The 22,881-nt window shown below is 37.3% G+C and overlaps 1 pseudogene; it reads left to right on the plus strand.

Moving 5' to 3' along the window:
- The window catches only part of LOC120475258 (uncharacterized), a 44,487-nt pseudogene that overhangs the window by 16,525 nt on the left and 5,081 nt on the right, over positions 1–22,881 (plus strand).

Raw genomic sequence — 22,881 nt, forward strand, 5'->3', positions numbered from 1 at the left:
CGTGCAGATTAAGGGCCGCTAACATTATAAACGTGCGGATTAAGGGGCGGTGTTGTGCCTAATTTGGAAATTATTACCCCCCTCGTTAAAGTCAGTACCTGATTGCCTAATCCCAACCCGCCCCTAATCCTAACCCCTCCCCCACAAATAATCCTAAACCAACCAATGCCAGGGGGTAATAATTCGGCACAACACCGGTAATATTAAAAGATGACCTCGGCTTATTTTTTGACATGCTTGCAGGGAACGTTACTTGGTCTGGGTTTCTCTTTTCACGTTTTCTCAGTCGGTAAAAGTGAGCGATTATGGCACTTACACGCAGAGAAAGTCAGATTTTCATGATATGTCCCCTTTAATATATAATTACTTGAGGGAGTTTGAAAAAACTTAAAACAAGTTGCACTGAATGGATATTTCAGATAGTAAAATGGATATAAGCATATTTTTAAAAGCAATTTCTATAAAAGGTAATAAAAACATTACAGTTCATTGAGAAATAGATCAATCAGAAATATCACACATTGCACCTTTAACGTCCCATTAAACTCGGCCCATTCGTTTTGTTTTGCTTAATTGGTGGCGCTGGGTATAACTTTTTTTCAAGTATAGAAATTTGTACAAAAAGTTTCCTTTATTTCTCAGTGCATTTGCTTTACAGTAGAGCCTCATGGGATTAATATCATAACTATTATTATGTAATAGTGTAATGTAGACACAGAACAGGTGTGAGCACTGAATATGTGTTGGAGCTCTCAGTGCACCAGATCCATGAATTTAACATTAAAATGCACAAAATGTTCCTACAGGGGACAAACCCCCGAAACCCCCTCAGCCTCGCAGCCTAATAGATTAGTAATAATAATAGTGGTGGTGGTTATTGTCATTTATCCACTGGTGAATGATTAGTGATAAAATGTATTTGTACAATGCAACTATGTAGGATCATTACGCCTGATGGAAATATCCGTGGACGTTCTTTGTTGCATTTATATGAACGACTCATAGTCATCATTTGCTTGTTGAAGTCTTTGAGTGACTATACGAGCATTTTTAATCATTAATTTGAAGTATTTTTGAAGTATTAAGCTCTTGGGCAACCATAGGGCTAGAACAGGCCCTGCGCACGTGTGTGTGTGTGTATACGTGGGTGTGTGTGTGTTGTGTGGTTAGTTGACCTTTGTTCTGCAGTCATGTGTGCGGGTTGGTTCACCTGTGGTGAGTTCTGGTTAAATGATCTGATCTAGAGGTGTGTGGGTGACCAGAACATTCAACCCACCTGCGGCTCAGCAGCGCTGTGACTCATACACACACACACACACACACACTCGCTGCCTCATCTCGTGTCACATGATGCCCTGAAGAGACCCGAGCCACATCTACACACACACACCAGAACTGAAGGTGCAGGACTCGCTTTCACAACATGAACTATTTACAGTTCAGCATCACCAAGGTTAATAAACACTGTAAATATATTGTATTGTTGGTTTAGACTAACTAATGTTTACAAACGAGATCTTATTGTAAAGTGTAACTGGATGAATCTTGAAAAAAGTAAAGTGACAGGAATATTTAGTGGAAATGGTTTGATTAGGGTATGAAGGTAAAAATATTCATTCTGCGTTTCGTTCTCATTCTCTTCTTGAACGTTATGACTCTGTTGGCACGCGTACAGTAATATCCTAAATCTGCTTCATAAGCAGAAGCCCAGAGTTTCCATTTCAATTTTCAATTTAAATTCATGTAAATCTGAGGTTTTTAACCCCGCCCACAACAGAATTTCACTGGCCCGAAATGTTGCGTTCCGCTACTGATATGATTGTGTTTTCCGAGTGAACATCAGTGTAAGTTAGTTCTATTGGGTACAATCCGTGTGTTTTAGCTTTGAGCTCCACTAAATGCTAGTAAACTTTGACAAGTATTTTTTTAGCACTTAACTCGTATTACAATTTAGTCTTTCTCTTCTAGAAAAAATGGACAATTCTGATTGATGACTCATCCTGTAATCAGATGCTCTCTAACGAGAACGACCCTCCCCCGACGCCACCTGCCATCAACTAGCAAAAGTAAGTAGCGATTCATGACTGTAAACCTTGTAAATGGAAAATATGGGCTATTGGTTATTAAAAACAGAACTTCCCGGTTTAATAGGAAATACTTAAAAAAACACCAAAATAAAAAAGGTTTTATTTATTTATGTTTTATTGATTTTTAATGTTTTTATAGTAATTTATTTTATTGTTTTTTTTCATATTATATATTGTTTTATATATTTATATAATTAATTTATATAATTTATATGTTTTATTATGTTTTGTTTATTTTAAATATTGAGATGTTTTTGTTTTTATTTCATCCATCCAAACCACTTGTCCAATGCTGGAAACCAAAAATTAAATTAAATTAAATTAAATTAAATTAAATTAAATTAAATTAAATTAAATTAAATTAAATTAAATTAAATTAAATTTTGTATTTTTTTTATGTAATTTGTTATTTTATGTAATTTTATTTTATCTTTATTTTATCTTTTTATTAATGTAATTTCATTTATTTATTTTATTGTTTTGTTTTGCTTTGATTTCCTCCCTTTTCTTTTCTTTCTTTTAGTTTTAATTTAATTTAATTTAATTTTTCCATTGTGAATATTTTCACATGTAATTTTGTGTTAAATATTTTGCGTTCTCATCCACGCCACATGAAGCAAACTCTTGAGAAGAGTTGATTGAATATCTGGTGTGTTTTGTGACTCGTGTGTTTGTGTTTGTGTTTGTATCCGCTGCATTACTGATTTCACCTTCATGTGGTAACCTGGCACAGCACACACACGCCGCGCTCACTCAACGATGACGGCCACACACACACACACACACACACACACACACACACATGCTGGCATGCCTTCTCGGCCCTGTCGGTCACAGGAAGGGTAGCCACAGTCTCTCTGTGTGCGTTTATCCTCGGTCACTGGCCTCCCAACGTTCCCATCGAGGGGTCAAGCCTCGTGTCGTCGAGCGCACCCTTCGCTCGCGGGCCGAGACGCTCTGACCCACACACACACACACACACACACACACGGCCGTGCCAGCAGCCTGGAGCCGGGCCCGCTGATGTCATGATGGCAGGCGCTGGTGGGCGAGTTCTTCTCGCATCCGGACTCCGGAGTTCCTTCGGCTCCTGCGAAATCTTCCACATTTATGACTTTAGATTAACTGTCAATTCAACAGAATCAAAGCAAACGGTTCAGCCAATAGCAGCGTGTGTTTATGGCCATGCGGGACATTACTTTATTACTTTATTATTTACTTGATTTTATAGATTGATTTATTTATTTTTGGCTTTATTATTTTATTTTTATTTGTAAATATGAAAATTGTTACTTTTTATTTTGAATTGAGTGTACATTATTTTATTATGTGAGATTGTTTACTTATGTTTGCGATGGTTTATTTTTTAAATGTAAAAACAATAATAAACCATATTTATTAATAGTTGTTTAAAATGAAAAAAAAATTGATTTGATTTAACTTAAGTTTTATTTATTTAACTTATATTCTTTCATTTATATATTTTATTTATTCGCGTCTATCCATCTAGCCATTTATTTATTTTTATTTTTTATTTGTATTGTTTATTTTTATTTTTATTTTTTATATGAATTACTATGAAATATGGAGTTAATTGTTTTTATTTCATTTTATTTTTGATTGATATTTTATTTATTTTGAAATAATAATTGAATAAATAAATAAATTTGATTGAATATTGAATATAATAAAATTGAATATAAAAATAAATTTAATAAAAGGCAATTCAATTATCATTCATCCATTCATCTTTCCATCCATCAATCCACCAATTTATCCATCTAATTCATCCATCCATCCACCCATCAATTCATCCATCCAATTCATCCATCCATCCATCCATCCAATTCATCCTTCCACTTATTTATCCATCCATAAAACCATCTATCCATCAATTTATCCATCCATCAATTTATTTATCCTTCCATCCATCCATTTATCCATTCATTTATCCAATCCTCCCTCCATGTGTCGGGTCGAGTTCCTCCTTGTCGAACCGTCCTCCCCCATGTTGATGGTTCAGTCCAGTCTCCTGTAAGGGATCAGCAAGGGTGAACCATCACACATTTGGTGCCCTCCATCCACCCATCAATCCATCCATCAATACATCCATCTATCAATCCAACCTTCCATCCATCCATCCATCCATCCAATTCATCCATCCATCCATTTATTTATCCATCCATCCAATTAATCCATCTACCCAACAATCCATCCAATCCATCCATCCATCTATCCACCCATCCATCCATCCTTCCATTAATTTATCCATCCATAAAACCATCCATCCATCAATTTATCCATCCATCCATTTATTTTTCCTTCCATCCGGCCATTTATCCATCCATTTATCCAATGCTCCCTCCATGCGTCGGGTCGAGTTCCTCCTTGTCGAACCCTCCTCCCCCCGTGTTGATGGTTCGGTCCGGTCTCCTGTAAGGGATCAGCAGGGGCGAACCATCACATTTGGTGCCCAGCGTGGGGGCGGTCGTGGGCTGTGGCGCTCCAACTCTCCCATGGAGCTTTTCTTCTGTCTTTTCTCTACGATTTTGACTAACCTCATTTGCATCTGCTAATTAGATCCTGTTAGCATAATTCATGTGCATGACACCCTCTTGAAGCTAATGAATAGACACATCTCCAGAGTCCATAATGAGCTCTGATTCCTCATACGTACTTGAGAAAAAGTATTACAGAATCGTGTGTATCAGACGTTACCTACGAAAACTCTCAGAGAGAAAGTGCATCGTTGAAGTCTTGGGTTCGCAATAGCTGTTTTAACAAATACATTTACTTTACATTTACATTTAAGGATTTGGCTGATGCAACTTACAGTACATTTTATCAGTGTGGGTGTGTGTGTGCGTCAACCCTTGATTTTGGTGTTGCCAGATACAGGATAATATGTTAGTAAATGGATATAAAATGTAGATTTGAGTGTAAATGATTATGAATTATAAGAGAGTGAGGCTTCAGATTAGCTCTGGATCTAATAGAAAAAAGGAAGTTATTCAACCAGTAATATCATTATAGCAATACAGAATATTAATCTGTAAAATAACAATTTATTTTTTAATTAATTAATACATTTCATGTTTTATCTTTTGCTTGATTATTTATTTATTTATTTATGAATGATTTTTTTAATTTATATATATATATATATATATATATATATAATTTTTTTTATATAATTTATGTTTAGCTTGATAATTTAATTATTTATTTATTTATTAATTATTTTAGATATATGTATACTTTTTATTTATTTATGTTTTATCTTTTGATTGATTTAAAAAAATTATTTATGTTTTATTTTTTGATTGATTTTAGTTTATTTTATGTTTTTTATTTTAGTTTAGCTTATTGATTTCTAAAGCAAATTTTAAAACACCAGATGTTGAAACCAAAGTGCAGCACAAAAATTATAAAACTTTTAATAAAAGTAAAAAAAAAAGTTTGATTGATTTTTAATTTTATTTTTTTGTTTGTTTTTTGTTATTTTATGTCTTATCTTTTTAAATGTGTGTATTTACTTGTACTTCTTATTTGTATAGTTATTTATTTAGTTTATGCTTTATTTTTGATTGATTTATAATTTTATATTTATATTTGTTTGTTTAGTTAGTTATTTGTTTATTTATTATTATATGTTTTATGTTTTGATTGATTTTTAATTTAATTTATTTATTTGCTTTTATGTTGATCTTTTGATTCATTTTTGTTTATACATTTTATGTTTTACCTTTTGATTTATGTATTTTTATGTTTTGATTTATTTTTGGTTTCATTCATGCATAATTGCTTTTGTGTTGTCCAGACGAGTCTTCGATCAGTGGACGCAGGACGGATCTGAGGATTTATGCATTGATGTGGATCTGAAACAGGAATAAATGCAGAAGGTAAAGATGGATTCAACAATTATTTTCTTTCTTTGTATTTCTGTTTTCCAGCACAAACATCTAAACATTCTTAAATCAAGATAACGCAAAGGGTTTTCTGAGAAATGTATCAAAATGAAGTGAATTTATGATTAAAACAAGAAAATATCTATCAATGGGCTCAGAAAAATAAATATATAAGTTTATCTCTCTGACCTCATTGCAGATATTTGTTGTTTTAAGAACAAACATTATCCAGAATAACACTTTATATCCTATGTCACTTTGCTTGCATCTTGATTTAAGAATGTTTAGATTTTGTACTGAAAAATATGACAAAATATTGAATAAGAAAATTATTTTATTTTTTTGCGGTGTCCACTGGCTGCATTAATTTGATGATTTGCTAATAAGAGTTGTGTGTTTGTGCGGTTTACGTGTGTGTAAACAGTGATTTACCGTGGTAAAGTGTTTGTGTCTTCAGTCTTTGCCCATCAGTGTGTCATTATGGAGTGTATTTGCCCACATTTCGTGCGAGTACAGAGTGTGTGTGGTGTGGGACCTCTCGGGCCCTCAGTAGGGGGCATTGAGTCATATGACAGGGCCGGGGGCCACAGGATGTGACATCAGCGCGTCTGGGAGCCCGTCTGCTCACGCCAGGCGCTTGATCTTTACCATTTGGCCGATCAGAGCTGGTGACGGACAGAATGAGTGACAGCACTCAATCACACACACACACACACACACACTCACTGTATGAGTAGAGCTCATTATCACCTCCTGATCTGTCTGCTGTTTCACCGCGCACACACACACACACACACACACAAACATACACACACTCAAGCACACACACACACACACACACACACACAAATACACGCACACTCACTCACACACACACACACAGTCACACACACATGCACACATATTTAAATATTATATAGCACATATGTTGTCATTGTCATTTTAAATTGATTAATGAGCACTTTGAGCTGGTTCGCTGAAATGAAGCACGCTGACCAACTCTACAGCAAAGTTTCTCCTCAACTTTAAAAGAAAGGATTTATAAAAATATGTTGGATTTATAAAAAGGATCTATAAAAACACATTCTTACATTCGACACAGGAGACCAAAACCAATTATGAAACTGTTCTAAAGTGCCTTTAAATATTCATCAATTATCTTAATTTTACATCACCAGCAAAATCCCTGTGAACATCAGACATGTTCTCGAGCTCTACAGTGATTTAGCCTTCAATTTAAGTTTAAATGTTTTTTGTATGTCATGGAAACAAATTACTTGCTTGAATTTACAGGGAAAGATTTTGAAGAAATCCACGTGGTGATATTCTATTCTATTCTATTCTATTCTACACTGTTCTACACTGGTCTACTCTTCTTTATTCTATGCTACTCTATTCTACTCTACTTTATTCTACTCTCTTCTACTGTATTCTACTCTACTTTATTCTGCTCTCTTCTAGTCTACTCTACACTGTCTTCTACTCTATACTGTACTGTACACTATACTCTACTCTACTCTGTAATCTACTGTACTCTACACTCTACTCTACACTGGACTCTACACTCAACTGTACTGTCTTCTGTACTGTACTCAACTCTACTCTACACTGTACTCTACACTCTGCTTTAAACTGTACTCTACTCTACACTGTACGCTACACTGTACTCTAAACTGTATTCTACACTGTATTCTACTCTACTCTACACTCTACATTGTACTCTACACTGTACTCTACACTGTTCTATACTCTACACTCTACTGTACTGTCTACTGTACTGTACTCAACTCTACTCTACACTCTACTCTAGACTGTACTCTACACTCTGCTTTAAACTGTACTCTACTCTACACTGTACGCTACACTGTACTCTACACTGTATTCTACTCTACACTCTACACTGTACTCTACACTGTACTCTACTCTACACTCAAATCTACACTGTACTCTACACTGTTCAATACTCTACACTCTACTGTACTGTCTACTGTACTGTACTCAACTCTACTCTACACTCTACTGTACTGTCTACTGTACTGTACTCAACTCTACACTCTACTCTAGACTGTACTCTACTCTACACTCCACTCTACACTGTACTCTACACTGTATTCTACAATGTATTCTACTCTACTCTACACTGGACTCTACTCTACACTCTACTGTACTGTCTACTGTACTGTACTCAACTCTACTCTGCACTGTACTCTACACTGTATTCTACTCTACTCTACACTGTACTCTACACTGTACTCTACTCTACACTCAAATCTACACTGTACTCTACACTGTTCAATACTCTACACTCTACTGTACTGTCTACTGTACTGTACTCAACTCTACTCTACACTCTACTGTACTGTCTACTGTACTGTACTCAACTCTACACTCTACTCTAGACTGTACTCTACTCTACACTCAAATCTACACTGTACTCTACACTGTTCAATACTCTACACTCTACTGTACTGTCTACTGTACTGTACTCTACTCTACTCTACACTCAAATCTACACTCTACTCTACACTGTACTCTACTCTACACTCAAATCTACACTGTACTCTACACTGTACTCTACTCTACACTCAAATCTACACTGTACTCTACACTGTACTCTACACTGTTCTATACTCTACACTGTTCTGTACTGTACTCAACTCTACACTGCACTCTACTCTACACTGCTCTATACGGTACTCTACTCTACTCTACTCTGCTCGGACTTACCCCGTGATGTCACAGAGGAGGGTGATGATGTCACAGTAGCACTGGACAGATGGATTGAGAGTAGTTCTCTCAAAATTCAGTAGAGTAACTGGGCTAAATATAACACACAGCTCTAGCTGAACGAGTTGAAGTGTGTGTGAGAACAGCAGTCAAGAGGTGACCACAAACCCTCCATCAGACACCATCACCAGCGAGAGGAATCCCCCAGCATGCACTCCTCCTCCTCCTCCTTCTCCTCTTCCTCTCTCAGATGAGCTGTTATTAGGATGCGAGCCTCGTCTAGGTGTTAAACCACAGCTTGTTCTCTCTCTCTCTCTCTCCCTCTCTATCTATCAATCATTTGATCTATAAATATATAATCTCTCGCTCTTCTTTAGAGAGTCGCTCAGTTCAGCGATGTCTTCAGAATGTGGAATAAAGGTGATTTATGTGGCTTTGAGCGCGCCGTGATTGTTGGTGTCAGACGAGCATTTCAGAAACTGCTGATAAACTGGCATTTTCACACACAACCAGAGAATGATCTGAACTTGAGGAAACATCCAGTGAGTGAAATCTCTTGTTGATGCCAGAGGTCAGAGGTCAGAGGAGAACGACCAGACTGGTTCAGCTGATAGAGAGGCAACCTAACTCGTCGTAAAACCTAGAAATGATGATGTTTGTTTTTCTCATGAGCTCTATATTATGTTTGCATATTAATTTCTGAAGTGACCGCTCCACACACCAGCACGCGTTCCGGCGTCCCGTACCTCTTCCCAGCAGTCCTTGCTTCTTGTGATTGCTAGCGTGAGTGACAGTATCACTGGAGTGTGTAATGAAGAGAGGAACGCAGATCTCGGCGTGTGTGTCTCGATGTCACCTCTCATCTGCCGTTAACCGCTTCTCAAGCGTGAGCCTCTTACTGCAACTCACTTTCCCTACTGTCAGCTGTCAATCATCCCACAAGCCCCTCCCTCGCGCAGGCCCGGGGGCTAGCGGGAACATGCTAGCGTGCTAGAGCCTAATGGAGTCTGATGGGTCTCATGGTGTTCGGTTTAAGACTCGGCCAGTGGGGAGGTTCGCGTTTCGTGGATTCTGACAGGAATCATGGGTCTGGCTTAGCGTTAGCTTAATTAACTCAACCGCGGCAGAGACTTTAAAGCTGTTTTTGGAGGGTTGTGTGTGAGGTACGGTAATGCCTCATGATGGAGGAGGGATTTTTGTGACTGGAGGCGTCAGAATTCATCCATTTGGATGAATTCTAGCACGATTTAAAGGGATAGTTCACCCAAATATAAAATATTATTACTAAATATTAAATAATTACTCGTCCTCATGTCGTTCGGAACACAAATTAAGATATTTTGGATGAAATCAGAAACGTTTCTGACCCCTCCATATGCAGAAACACCACTGCAACTTTCCAGCCCCAGAAAGGTAGTAAAGACATCTTTAAAATAGTCCATGTGACTCCAGTGGTTCAACCTTAATGTTATGAAGCGCAATAAAACCCCAAAATAACGACTTTATTCAACCATTTCTTCTCTTCTGTGCCAGGTCTCCTACACTCTTGACGTCCTTGTTCTACGTCAGAACGCCGGCTCGCTAACAGTCTAGCGCATCTATTTGGACTATTGGTCACGTGACCAGCTTCGGCCAATAGTGAGCCAGCGTTCTGATGCAGAACCAGGAAGTGCTGCAGTGTTTACACTACATCCACAGCACCAGAGACTGACATGCAAGATTAAGGTCGAACCACTGAAATCACATGGACTATTTTTAAATGATGTCTTTACTACCTTTCTGGGCCTTGAAAGTTGCAGTGAAGTTGTTGTCTATGGTTAGAAACCCTCTCGGACTTCGTCAAAAATATCATCATTTGTGTTCTGAAGATGAACGAAGGTCTAACGGGTTTGAAACCACATGAGGGAGAGTAATTACTAGGGCCGGGTATTGAGACAAATTTCACAATTCGATTCGATTTCGATTCACAAGCTTGCAATTCGATTCGATTTAGATTCGATTCAATATCGATTATTTTGGATATCAGTTACAATAAATGGCCATTTTTCTCAAGGGAATCAAATCTCTTAAATGCTGTAAACTATGGGAGTCAAGTTGTAGCTATGAAGGTAATAATGAACTGTTTTGTAGCTATACAAACACTTAAATTACACTTTTATTTATTTTTATAATAAGAAGATCATATGAAATATAAACATTTAAATGATGGCTGTCATAAAAACTTGCCAGATTTATTCAAATATGCATTAAATATGGAAGAACATTAAGATTATAATGCATATGTAATATGGTGTATATATTTATATATTTTTTTCTAGCTGACTAACGAGTTTATGTGGGTTTTCTGAGGTAAATATAAGGATCACATTGATTACAAGCTGTTTAACTGACGTCTTTCCACGGTTGAAACGCTGATTGAGTGAATCAATGTGACATGATCCGGATTTGGATAAGTTGTACTCGATCTTTAACACACTTTCAGATGCTCATTCATGTTTATTTGGCGCTGTGACTGGTATTATTAAGCCGGAAGAGAGATCAGCGCTGCTGCTTCTCCAGAGCGATCTCACGCCACAGCGACAAAACGCTATTTATGTTTTTGAATTTCTAAAGAAAATGGACGTAATTTGAAAATTGAGAGTTTGTTTCATATCAATAGTAACAAAGGACAAAGATTATTGCGATTTTTTTGGATGCGCGCAGCCGCGATACAATGTCCCACAGGATGACTAATCGATTCTTTAAGAATCGATATCGGTTCGTAAAAATGAGAATCAATTAATATCGAGAAATCGATATTTATTACCCAGCCCTAATTACTGACATAAATTTCATTCTTGAGTGAACAAACTCTTTAAATCATGCCTTCCAGCTGAAGTGCGAGAGATCGAGTGTGTTCTTTGAGTATTTTACGATCACAGGCGCTTCCCAGTCGACGGATGCGCTTGTTTTTAACGTGAGTCCTCTGTTTACTTCACACTTACTGCTTGTTTTTCCGAACACTGAAAACCCGGGTTAAGTGTGTTTGTGGCCAGTGCCACTCTCTCTGAGGTCTCTCGGTGTAGACGAAAAGGTTTCTGCGTAATGATAGGGATTAACATTGGTGTGTGTGTGTGTGTGTGTTAGCGCGGAGTATCTCGTCCTGAGATCCACGGGCTCATTAACACTTTCCAGCCCTCTCTTCTATGTGTGAAACAGGCCTATTGTTAAACGAACAGAGAAAAGAGGGAGAATTATAACAAGCGCTTAATATAATCTCACTTAGCGGCTCCGAGGAACGTCCTATAACGCTGACGTTACCGGTCAGTGGTCATTGTTAATTGCGTGTGAATCGGTGAGGGTTCAGAAAAAAAAAAAAAAAAAAAAAAGCCCATCACTGACTTTGCACTTGCAGAAACGTCTAAATTTAGGGCCCTGCCACGCGCAACGTTTTTGGCCCCCCACTGGGGCCACATCGGGCCCACATCGCCTCACCAACAAACGAATGGTGGGCGACAGAAAGAGACAAGAGGGAAGCGTGCCTCAGTGACAGCTTGCTTTACCGAAGTGAACAATGGAAGTATTGTTCGGTAGGGGATCTGGCATGACACCTTCCTTGCGCTTTGCAGCATCTCGAGAGATCAACTTAGAAAATAGATTTCACTATGTGTGTGTGTGTGTGTGTAAAACATGCATATGGATGTGTCTGCGAAACTCTGTCATTTTAAAGACAATTATTTTTGAGTTATTCAACTTGGTAAGTGGTCACAACGCCCAATTCAGAAAACACAACTAAACTAAATAAGAGTTACTAAATCAAACACGCGTTTCACGAGTTTTTTGTAACTAGTGTTAGAAATAATCTTTTTATATGTGTACAATAAGCACAATTTTTGTCATTGAATAGAGCTGACTAGAATTGAATCTTGTAGTTTTAACTCCTCTTCTGAATAATAAGCATCTGCTTTGACTAAATTGCTGGGTTGTTTTAAAAAAACATTGGGTCAAATATGGACCCAGCCATTGGGTTAAGTTTTTATTATTATATTTTTAACCCAACGTTTGGGTTTGTCCATATTTGACCCAAAGTTGGGTTAAAACAACCCAACAATTTTAGGGTGTAGTATTGGAGGATTTGTATTATAGTGAAGTATGCTCATATGAGACACATTTTGTTGTGTTTGTGCAGTCAAATTAAGTATAAAGAGCTCAGATTGTCTTTTAGATATTAGATTTGATTCTAGTTTATTGTCATTACACCCATCATCCATTAGCATTGCACCAAACATCACACTTCTCGTCTGTATTTCGCTGGCTCTGCGTTTGTCTAGTATTTGATCTGATCTCATTCTTTACACGATAATCTTGCTGCACTTTTACAAGCTTGGATGAAAGATCCCAGCTTTGGTTTAAACTCAACTACTAATGTTTAATTCAGTAGATGTATGTTTTAATCTTTGCTAGCAATACAGTCAAAAAAGAGAGGTTGACTTGATTCTGCTTGAGATATGAGGTATGCATATCATATTCATGCATGAATTAACACGCACACACTGCAAAACAAAAAAACTATTTTCCAGTACAAATATCTGAACATTCAAGATGCATTAACTTGAGAAGTTAATGAAGATATTGAGTCTTGTTTTCTGAAAAATGTGACAAAGTGAAGTGAGTTTATGCTTTAAACAGGAACAAATTTCGGTCTGCGGGGTTTGAAGAATAAGTTTATTTATTTGACCCCACTGGCAGATATTTATGTCTATTAACTAGAAAAAAATGAAACACTTCGAAACAATTCGTCATTGGACATGGTTTCTGTGGAAATGGTATTTTAAATCCTTGTAACTTCAAATTTGGAACTCAACTTGTGGCTTTGATTTTCTGAATTATTTTATTTAGTCTGTCAGTAACGTTCAGTTTAGTGCCTGTCTCTATGAAGCGCCTCCTCCTGAAAAGCACACTGTGCTCTGATTGGTCGGCTGGAGCAGTGTGTTGTGATTGGTCAAGAGCTTCGAGTGTGTTTGGGAAATGTCCCGCCCCTTTCTAGCGGTCGACCGATATTCGTAACGGCGATAGCAGGCCGACCGATATAAAGCCGATTAATAATAATTAGGTCTGTCAAACAATTAATCGCAATTAATCGCATCCAAAATAAAAGTTTGTGTTGACATAATATATGTGGGTCCACTGTGTATAATTATTTTATATATTTAAGATTAATATTTAAGAAAAAAATATTATTTATATATAAAATATTTATATTTACATATAATATAAATTATATATAAATCTATATACAGTTTATACATGATAATATTTCTTAAATATATACAAGCATGTGTGTGTATTTATAGATATATATAAAATAATTATACACAGTGCACCCACATGTAAACACAAACTTTTATTGTGGATGCGATTAAGTTTGACAGCCCTATAATAATAATTAATATTAAATTTAATTACTATTTAATGAATTAGAAATAAATACGAAATCAAACATAAAACAAATCTTTAAAATAAACATACTTATACTTTAGATGGAAATCGAATCAAAATAAAAGTCCCGCTTCTAACACGTCGGCCAATCAGGAAAACGTATCAATATTAAAAATACTGAATATTCAATTCAATTCACATTTATTTGAGTCCACATTACAATTCAGAGTCTGAGGAATGTATTTCAGAAATGTACACATACAAATCACAGTTGACTAAAAATGTATTAATTTAAACAATGTTATAATTAAGGCAGAAATAATGCGCTCATTAAAGTAATGAATACTTGTCTGTTAATAGATGATTATGACATTTAGAAAAATGTAGAATTGGTGTATGTTGATTCAGAGTTATCGGTCGACCGCCAGTTTAACACACCACAACCAGGCCCCGCCCCTTTATTCTGCGTATGAATTATTATAATGAGGAATGAGGAACTCAAGACTAACGAAGGCGTTTCAGGAGTTCAGAAACACTGACACTGATCTGCAAACCTCATAACAGCTCCTCTTTACGGATGTTTCGATGTTTGTATTGGAAAACGAGACAAAAATACAAAGTAAGAGTCATTTTTTTGCAGTGCAAGCATTCACACGCTGCGACTCCTGATGTCATTGCATCATCTCTCTCTCTGTGTGTGCTTTGGGCAGATGCTTAACCCCCTCCCACACACACACACACACACACACACAACTCTTTCTGCGTGTTAGTCTTTGTGTGTCTTAATTGAGACGGCCACTCTGTTTAAAGAGCTCTTTAATACGCATTGAAACAGGGCAAGCGCTGGAGGTTAAATAGGTCTTAATACAGACACTTAATCCGTTCATTACACTGGATCTGAGGCTGGTCCAGGGGCCCGAGAGCGGGCCCATTAATTAGCATGGCCTCCGGGCCCCTGCGGTGAACATGAGGAGATGCTGGAGGTTAAAGTGAGGCTGGGATCCTCAGAGACCATTGAGTCTGTTCACAGCCGCCTCTCCATTCAGCGTTTGTTGTGCTTTCTGTTTGCGTTTCTGCTCCATTAGTTCTCTGAGGGAGAACCGGGCCGGACAGAACCACTGGAGGTGCAAGATTAATGAAGGCCCGATTGAGGCCGTTCGCTGGGAGATCGGCAGCGTTTTAAAGAGGATTGTGGGATAATAATGGATGTGGGTGTTATTGATGAGGTTGTTTTATCCGCTAAACTTTGTCTTCAGATGTTCGAGTCACTGCGTGGAAATCTCCTGAACTGTTGACATGCTGTAAAAGTATAGAGCTAAATACATAAAAATAGTAAATTGAGAGATTATTACACTGCATACACACACACACACACTATTATTTTACTTGATTGATTGATTTATTATAATAAATGTTATCGTAGAATTCCTTTGTTTTATGTTAAGTTCTTACTCACTACAGACCAAAACAATGACACACTGTAAAAAAATATTTCAAGATTTGTTATCACAACATATTTTCTTTTGTCAAATCAACTTTATAATAATTTATTTAGTTGAGATAACTTATTATTTTGAGTTTCTGATGGTTAAATTAATCTACTTCATTGTATTAACTCACTTTTTCCAGTTCAATCAACTTAAAATTTTAAGGCAACCCAGGTTACTTACTTTTTTAAGTTAAACCAACAATATTTTTTTTACAGTGTTGTAATCACAACATTTTTTCTTTTGTCAAATCAACTTAAATAATTTATTTAGTTCAGATAACATATAATTTTGAGTTTCTGATGGTTAAATTAATCTCCTTCATTGTATTAACTCACTTTTTCCATTTCAATGAACTTAACATTTTAAGGCAACCCAGGTTACTTACTTTTTTAAGTTAAACCATCGATATTAACTATTTATTTTGTGTTATTTTATTGTATATACAGTCATTTTTAAAAGCCAATTTTTTTGTGAACGTTTCGACATTTGGGAACATTTATTTATTTAGGAGAATTATAAACAATATATCATAGACTTCCATTGTTTGGATGTACACTGTATAAAAATATTTTCATGATTTATAATCACATTTTTTTTCGTTGTCAAATCAACTTAAATAATTTATGTAGTTCAGAGAACATAATATTTTGAGTTTCTGGTGATTAAATCAATCTCCTCAATTTGAACTTAAAATTTTAAGGCAACCAGGTTACTTAATTTTTAAGTTAAACCAACATTTCTTTTACAGTGTAAAGTTAAGTTAAAATATGTATTTATTGATTATCACAGACTTAAATTTGTATGTTAAGTTCCCCTAACTATAACCCACCCCTTTAATCTATTTATTTGATTTTATTCTTTAATATATACACAGTAAAAAAATTTTTTCATGATTTGTAATCACAACATGATTTTTCTTTTGTCAAATCAACTTAGATGTAGTTCAGAGAACATAATATTTTGAGTTTCAGATGATTAAATCAATCTCCTTCATTGTATTAACTCAATTTTTCCAGTTCAATCAACTTTGAATTTTAAGGCAACCAGGTTACTTATTTTTTTAAGTTAAACCAACAATATTTTTTTACAGTGTAAAGTTAAGTTAAAATATGTATTTATTTATTATCACAGGCTTAAATTTGTATGTTAAGTTCCCCTAACTATAACCCACCCCTTTAATCTATTTATTTGATTTTATTCTTTAATATATACACAGTAAAAAAAAAAATATTTTCATGATTTGTAATCACAACATGATTTTTCTTTTGTCAAATCAACTTAGATCATTTATGTAGTTCAGAGAACATAATATTTTAAGTTTCTGATGATTAAATCAATCTTTTTTCCATTTCAATGAACTTAAAATTTTAAGGCAACTAGGTTACTTAATTTTTTTAAGTTAAACCAGCAATATTTTTTACAGAAAACCCTTTATTTGATCATTTAGACTTTTATGAACATTCTCGTAACATAAAGTAAATATTCTGTGTGTGAGATGTAGTGTGCACACACACACACTGCAGTTGTTTTGTTCTGAAGAGGTTGTGCAAACGTTCTCAGGACGTTCATCAGTGGATCTCATGTTGGTGTGTTTCTGCTCTCTCTCTCTCTCTCCCCCTCCCCCTCTCGGATCACTCCTCTCACTTTCTCTCACTGTATATTTTAGCACTTTCTCTTAAGACTCGACTCGCTTTAACAAACACGGCCAAAAACCCAGACGACTCGCACAGATCTCTCTCTCTCTCTCTCTCTCTCTCTCTCTGTCGTTCAGAGCAGGCGGGTTGGAAGACACTCTCTTATCAGAGGAATTTCGCACTGTATTTTTAATATGTATCTTTTAACACCTGTAAATGTCGTGTGTGATATTCCGGGTAACTAGAGAGTGTGTGTGTGTGTGTGTGTGTGTGTGTGTGTGTGTGTGCATGGTAATGAATTCTCAAAGGGGGAAGTCTGCGTATGCATAAATGCATCATGGAAATGGAGCCACGCTCTATACGTGTCATGTGAAAGCGAGTTTTGTGAGCCGGAGACATGTTTAGACAGTCTCGTTAGTCTTATTAATTAACTTTCTATAGAGGGATCGAGTCTGAGAAACTCGCACCGAGGACGTGCAACTACGTCTGTGACATCTCGAAGCGCTTCTGTACGGTGTGTGTCTACATCTGATCAGTTCGTGCCTTCCCTGAGAATCGAACCCAGGACCTTGGCGTTGCAAGCGTCATCGCAAACTGTCACTGCCATCTTTATTATCTCTAACCCGGCTTATTAATATAACTCACACATTATGATTGTAATCATTCAGTCCGTTCAACCCGTGTGGGTTCAACATGTTTTAAGCGTCCGTGTTTAAAGTTGAAGTGTCAATAATACACCATAAAAACAAAAATACAGATTTGATAAATAAATGTTTCGCAAAAGATCCGTGAAGATCATTTTAATAATCCAAAGAACATTTTGTCCAGTTTGGGAAGATTGAAGGGTTAATGATTCTTCATGGACGCCTTTATTTTTAAATGCGTATTTTTTTGAGTTAATTGGGAATGATTAAAACTGTTGTCAAGGCTGTTTGCATCTGTTAGTCTACAAAATACAAAATAAATAATAATTAAAAAATAATAATACATTTTATTTGAGGCGCCTTTCTTGGCACCGTACAGAAATGCAAGACATTAAAAAGCAGCAAAGCCAAAACAGTAGAAGATTAAAACAAGATAAAAGCACAAATGAAATCACGTGTGATTTAAAATGAGGGAGTGAGTGGATGTTTCTAAGGTGATCCAGAGATTGAGACGAGCAGGGGGACAGACAGGTGTATGGACGGAGGGTTAAACGAATTAATTCACCTTCAAATCCCCGTAAATGATGTCCCAGTTTTATTTACAGGGGATTTTTTTCAATTAATTTACAATGCCGATTGAAATTTCACATGTTTGTGTGATCGTGTGCTGCAGAAAAGCGCATCTCGTGTGTTTGTGGGCGCAGACAGTCACACACAGCTCTCAGATGCTGTAAGAACACAGTAATTAAGGTTCCCCGTGATAACGAGTTCAACTCGTTACAGAAACACATCCAGTGTTAGAACGCTGCCCCAATCAGCCCAATTATTCCCCGAGAGCCAGTTCATGTGCAGCGCACACACACACACACACACTTAAGAATGAGCACATACACAGACACGCAGACGCGCACACACACATACTTATGCACAAACACACACACATACACACATTTCATTGGGACTCTCCATAGACACAATGGTTTTTATACTGTACAAACTGTGTTTTCACACACACACACACACTGACCCTTCCCATCACACACACACACACACACACACACACCCACACTAACCTGACCCCTAAACCTGCCCATCTCAGACACACACACACACACACACACACACTAACCCGACCCCTAAAGCTGCCCAACACACACACACACTCTAACCCGAGTCCGACCCCTAAACCTGCCCATCACACACACACACACACACACTAACCCGACCCCTAAACCTGCCCATCACACACACACACACACACTAACCCGACCCCTAAACCTGCCCATCACACACACACACACACACACACACACTAACCCGACCCCTAAACCTGCCCATCACACACACACACACACACACTAACTCGACCCCTAAATCTAAACTTTCTGCATTTTTATCATTTTAAATGAACATTACTTTGATTTATAAGCTGTTTTCTTCATTTCTTCACCAAAAATGTCCCCATTTCGGATATTGCCATCTTTGTGGGGACATGTTCAGGCCACACACACACACACACACACACACACACTAATATTCACCATCACTAATGTGTGTTTGAGCTGTGAGATCTGAGCTTCCTTTGTTCAGGTCCACATGCCCAGACAGATTCCTCTCCATTGATCAGAGTGTGTGTGGATCAATCGGGGCGATCGATGTGTGATGTGAGAGTGTGTGTGTGAGATTTTCACCTCCGCATGTTTGAACAGAGATGCGGCTTGTTACCGCGACGACCGTCTCTCTCACCTCTCCATCATCCATCGGTCGGCCCGGGGTTTTTTCCTCACACACTCTCAGACGGATGTGTTAATAGATACGATGTCTTATTTTCTCACTTCGGTGGGATGCACTGGAGGAGTGTGTGTGTGTGTGTGTGTGTGGGGTCAGATGTGGGTCAGGGGGCACAAGTTCATGTTTGGGGGGTGGGGGCGTCTCTCGGGGTGTGTGTGCACTCATGGACCTCGGGGGGGCGTTTAGCTGTGATTGGCTGATGCCACGAGCGCTTCTTTCTGCTCTTTAACTCCAGATGAGCCGGCAGATCCGCGGCACATCACACACACACACACACACACGAAAACTTTTCAGATGTTCACTTCAGGAAACACAGGCATTCTGTTCGATGTCAGCTATGCAGAAGTATAATTTTATTTTTATTTACTTAAATTTATTTATTAAAATATATTATTATTTTTATTTGTTTCATTTAGTTGTTTTGTTTTATTTTGATGTATTCAGTTGTCTTTGGCAAACAGTATTTTTTTTTTTATATTAATTTATTTGATTACTGTATTTGTTTTATTAATAATTTATTTATTTATATTATTAAATAAATATGATTTTAAATGGTATGATTTCTTTGTTTTATTAATTTATTTTTCTATTTATTTCTTTGTTTGTTTAAATTATTAAAATAAAGTATTGGTTTGTATTGTATTTTTATGTATGCGTGTATGCATGCATTTATTTATTTACTTTTTTAAATTTATTTAATGTAATTTACTTTATTTGGCCATTTTTACCTTTTGGAACATAAAGTAAGTAATGTATATAATACTGAACTTTAGTCCTATTTAATTTAATTAATTTATTTTAATTTATTTTAATTCTATTTAATTTATTTATTTAATTTATTTATTTTAATTTAATCTAATTTTTATTTTATTTTATTTTATTTTATTTTATTTTATTTTATTTTATTTTATTTTATTTTATTTTATTTTATTTTATTTTATTTTATTTTATTTTATTTTATTTTATTTTATTTTATTTTATTCCCATCTGTACAGTGCTGTACCCAGAGCCAGCAGTAGATTTACAGCTGGATGGAGATATAGTCAATATTTAGTGTGTGTGTATGTAAATGTGTGTTTAGCTGTGAAAACAGTTTGAGTCGCACCACACAGACCACCACGGCCGATCAGATTTCGCTGTTTCTCATCTCTCCGTCTCACACACACAGGTGAGTGTGATCACGATGAGCCTTCGAAGACCCTTCATGTCACAGCATCAGGACCGCAGCATCATCACTGCTGGTCATGTGACTCGCGCAAAGGTTACACAGATCACAGAGGATAAGAGTTCACACACTGTCACTGACGGAGAGAGTGTCGCTTGTGCTCTAAATTCCTCAATCTCTTGTTTTCCAGCCGCTGATTCCTGTTTTATTTTAAAGCAGACAAGACCAATATCAGAGAGAGAGAGAGAGAGAGAGAGAGAGAGAGAGAGAGAGACACTGACCTCAGACCAATGAAAGTGAGTAAATACAACAACATCATCTGAAAGGACTTGACATTGAGAGACACAAGGTTACGACACACACACACACACACACACCTCCTGTGTAAGGTGTGTCCGTCCCGCTGTGGGTCACTCATCTGTACAGACAACAGATGCTCTCAGCAGAAAATCCACCTGTAACACACACACTCACACCCACACACACACATACACACGCCCACTTATGCACAGACACACACACAGACTCACTCATGTCTTGCATAAACGTGTGTTGTTCCAACAGTATATACAGCTGGATTGTAATACAGAATATACAGTAAAGGCAACTGAACTGTGTGTGTGTGTGTGTGCATGACCTTTAACCCCTCGACCTCTGACCCCACTTCACACGGCTAATGTGGCTCTGAGAGACGTGACGATGAGGGAATGTTTGCGCTCGTTTTACATAATGATGCAACATCGACTGTGTTTACATCTTCAAAATAACGAGAGTTGTGTTTACGGAGGTCATGTGATCAGTGTGTGTGTCGAGAGTTGTGTTTACGGAGGTCACGTGATCAGTGTGTGTGTCTGCTGTCTCTCAGGGTGGCGAGAGCTGGCACAGGTCAGTGCCCTACAGAGATGCATCTGATTAGCTGGACCATTGGGCAGCTTGTGCCCTCGGCTGGCATCAGCAGGGCAAGGGCAAGAGCTGTGCCAACCTGAACCTGGAGATGGAGGATGACACACACACACACACACACATACACATCTATATATTAGACACAAACAGACACACACAGACACATACACACACATACACATCTATATATTAGACACAAACAGACACACACACACACACACACACATACACACACATACACATCTACAGTATATATTAGACACACACATACACACACACACACACACACACACACTCATACACAGACACACTCAATCACATGCACACTCACACGCACACACACACACATCTATATATTAGACACACACATACACAGACACACACTCATACACACACACACACACACACACACACAGTCACACACATCTATATATTAGACACACACATACACATAGACACACACTCAATCACATGCATACTCACAGACACACACACTCCCTCACATATAAGTACACACGCACACACTCTCTCACACACACAAACACACACACACACACACACACACACACACACTCTCAAAAACAGACTCACTCACAAACAAGCACACACACTCTCTCACACACACACACACACACACACACACACTCAATCACATGCACACACACACACTCCCTCAAAAACAGACTCACTCACAAACAAGCACACACACTCTCTCACACACACACACACACACACACACACTGCTGTCAGAGAGAGTGTAAGACAGAGCGAGAACACTGTTCTTATCCAGGACTGTTTGTTCACACGTCGGTCTCGAGCTCGAGCTGCATCTGTTTTCTCTCTGTCTTCCACCAAACGAGGAACACGTCCTTAAAACAGTGTTGCTTAATTAATACGACTCCGAGCGATCGCAGCGAATGTTTCACAGCGCATCGAAGAATAATCAACCTCATCTGACTCCTGAATATTCACATGAGGATGATGACGAATCACTTCTTGTCTTCATCACTGTCAGCGTTGGTTGTGTATGAATATATCAATGCATCTGTTCGCTAGTTATTCATACATCACAATGAGCATTTCTGATACTTCACGCCGCTCTGTGTAGCGTCTT

The sequence above is a fragment of the Pimephales promelas genome, chromosome 18 (genome assembly GCF_988280905.1).
Source record: "Pimephales promelas chromosome 18, fPimPro1.hap1.1, whole genome shotgun sequence".
Taxonomy (NCBI): Eukaryota; Metazoa; Chordata; class Actinopteri; order Cypriniformes; family Leuciscidae; genus Pimephales; species Pimephales promelas.